Source organism: Bombina bombina, chromosome 2, assembly GCF_027579735.1.
Source record: "Bombina bombina isolate aBomBom1 chromosome 2, aBomBom1.pri, whole genome shotgun sequence".
Taxonomy (NCBI): Eukaryota; Metazoa; Chordata; class Amphibia; order Anura; family Bombinatoridae; genus Bombina; species Bombina bombina.
In genome coordinates this window covers 20,841,081-20,844,411 of record NC_069500.1, presented here as the reverse complement: position 1 = coordinate 20,844,411, position 3,331 = coordinate 20,841,081, and positions in this window count along the sequence as shown.

Sequence of the window (3,331 nt, the reverse complement as noted above, 5' to 3'; positions counted from 1 at the left end):
TGTGTCTCTCCTTTCTTGCATTTAGCTTATATATGTTTTTTAATCATTGATGAAACCATATGGGAGGCCCTTGCGGAAACTGATCATATCATTGGTCACCTGGGAAGCATCTCTCTGATTGGCCCTGGGTGATGTATGGTTACTATGGAAACGCATCTTTTAACAGTCAAATCTTTTGACTGTTATACTGGATACTGGCCATCGGGGGCAGCATGACAGATTCATTTAATCGTTTCTAACATTTAAAAGTATTTCTTTAAAATGTGTAACTTAAAATGTTATAATTTTTTTATATTACTGAATTACATGTTCAAATGTACTGTATTATGTCACATTATTTATTCTGATTATTTTAATATGAAACATCAGTATTATTTCTAATATCATATTACATCAAAGTAATTTATACTGCTAACCATTCCAAAATTAATAGCATTTAAAATCCTAATATATACTGTATATATATTCCTTCATACAAATACAGCATGTTTCACATTCAGTGTACTTCTTCCTGAATATATAAATTAATGCCCATGTCCAATTGTTGTCTGCAATCAAAGAAATAATTGTTAGAATGCTCATTTTTAAATCCCAAAACATTCTATGCTTCCAAAATATATATTTTTATTTATTTATAAAATATTTTACCAGGAAGGATACATTGAGATTTCTCTCGTTTTTAAGTATGTCCTGGGTCCACAAAACATTGCATTGATACAATAGGGTACAAAAATACAAAAACAATATTAATACATAACATATGCAGAATTTAACATAGAACAGGTAGGAAATATAAAATCAACCATGACAGGTGAATTCTGTTTTGAGATGGGTAGAGAGGGATCTCTGAAAGGATTTTAGACTTGGGGAAGGTTTTAAAGTGTGCGGGAGTTCATTCCATAATTGTGGTGCTCTGTATGAAAAGGAGGATCGAGCTGCTTTCTTTTTGTATGGAGGCAGACTAAATAATGTACTGCTACTGGAGCGGAGGTTATGGGAGGTGGGGAGAGCATTCTGCTCAGGTAGGGTGGGAGCTTCCCAGAAAGGCTCTTAAACACAAAGCAGGAAAGATGGAGTGTGCGTCTGGATTCTAGTGACAGCCAGTTTAGTTCTTTTAGCATGTCACAATGGTGGGTCCTGTAGTTACATTGTAGCACAAAGCGGCAGAACGAGTTATACAGTGTATTTTATTAAGGTGAGTTTGCGGTACAGGTGCATATACTACATCTCCATAATCCATGATTGGCATCAGCATTTGCTGATTTGTTTCTGTACAGGGCACCTGGTTTTGGATAGAGTTTAGATGCAAGTTTTTCTATGTGGAGGCCAAAAGATAGATTGGGGTCTAACAACATACCCAAGTATTTGAAAGAGAGGACTGCGGTCAGTGTGCAATTTGATTTTGTTTTAATGCGTAGATGGGACTTTTGTAGTTTGTGTAATTTAGGTACCGTTCCAAAGATCATTGTGACAGTTTTGTCAGTGTTTAGGAATAGTTTGTTTTTTGAGATCCACTTTTCTACCTCTGTAAACTGGTCTTGGAGCACTGCCTCAAGCTGCGGCAGATTGGGTTTGTTTGCATAGATTACCGTGTCGTCTGCGTATATATGTGTACAGTTGAGGATTTGCAGACATTTGGCAGATAATTTATAAAAAATGTGAATAGTAGGGGGCCGAGAATGGAACCTTGGGGAACACCACACGTGACTGGGAGAGAAAGGGAGTCACTGTCAGAAATGGAGACATACTGTGATCGATCCGATACATATGATCGAAACCAGGTTAGCGGATGATCACCAATACCTGAGATTTTTAGTTTGAGCAGTAGTATGTCGTGGTCTACTGTGTCATATATATATATATATATATATATATATATATATATATATATATATTGTGTGAAAAAATCTTGAAATTTTAGCTCTCAGGTCTCCATGTTTAATATGTGTCTGAATATACTGTACATATGTCTATCCCACAAACATATATGTAGGAGAGGGCTCCTGCACTGATCACTATATATATATATATATATATATATATATATATATATATATATATATATATATACACAAAATACAGAAGATAAAACATTGTTATATTTTTTTCTTTTTAAATCATGTAGGCTGTATTAAAAATTGAATTTAAAATAGCTTAATTCATGGTGCATATTGGTACTAATGAAGGAATCGGTGGGAGATGGAGAGTCCTAAAAAATGACTTCAGGGAGTTAGGTAGCAAGCTTAAAGCAAGGACCTCCAAAGTAATATTTTCTGAGATATTACCAGTGCCGTGTGCTAATTCAGTAAGGCAGAAGGAGTTAAGGTCTGTTAATTCATGGCTAAAGACATGGTGTAAAAATGAGGGGTTTGACTTTTTAGAACACTGGGCTGATTTTTCACTAGGGTACAATTTGTACAGTAAGGATGGATTGCACCTGAATGACATGGGTGCAGGTGTGTTGGGGGAAAGGATGGTAGCACGTTTAGAGAACCTTTTAAACTAGGCAAAGGGGGGGAGGGTCAGTTAGAACAAAATAGAACAGAGAGATCAGTCTGTGAATATGACAATCCCTTAATATCTCAAGGAAGGGATGACTTAAGAAATGTCACATTAGAAAATATAGAGGAAAGCACACCGAGTAGCAGCAGAAAGCACATGAAAATTAAATGTATGACAACAAATGCAAGAAGCATGACAGGTAAAATGGGGGAGCTGACGCTCTTAGTTGCAGAAGAGGACTATGATGTTATCAGTATAACTGAAACTTGGTGGGATGATTCACATGACTGGGCAGTTAACTTAGAGGGGTATACATTATTTAGGAGGGACAGGAATAATAAAAGGGGTGGAGGAATCTGCATGTATATTAAACCTAACCTTAAACCTACAATAAGGGAAGATATTTATGATACAAGTGACAATGTAGAGACCCTGTGGGTTGAAATAAAGAGTGGGGGGAAAAATCCTAAAAAAATATTACTAGGAACATGCTACAAGCCTCCCAACATTAGTGACCCGGAGGAAACTCAACTACTTATCCAAATAGGTAAGGCTGCTAATAACAGTGCTGTAATTATGGGAGATTTTAACTACCCTGATATAAACTGGGCCAATGAAACTAGTAATTCAGCTAAGGGGGATAGATTTTTAAATGTTCTCAGGGATAACTTCTTGTCACAATTAATAGAGGAGCCAACTAGGAGTAAAGCTATATTGGATTTAGTGCTATCAAACAATACAGATATAATATCAAACATAGAAGTTAAAGAACATTTGGGAAACAGTGATCATAACATGGTCACATTTGAAATCTATTTTCAAATGCAGT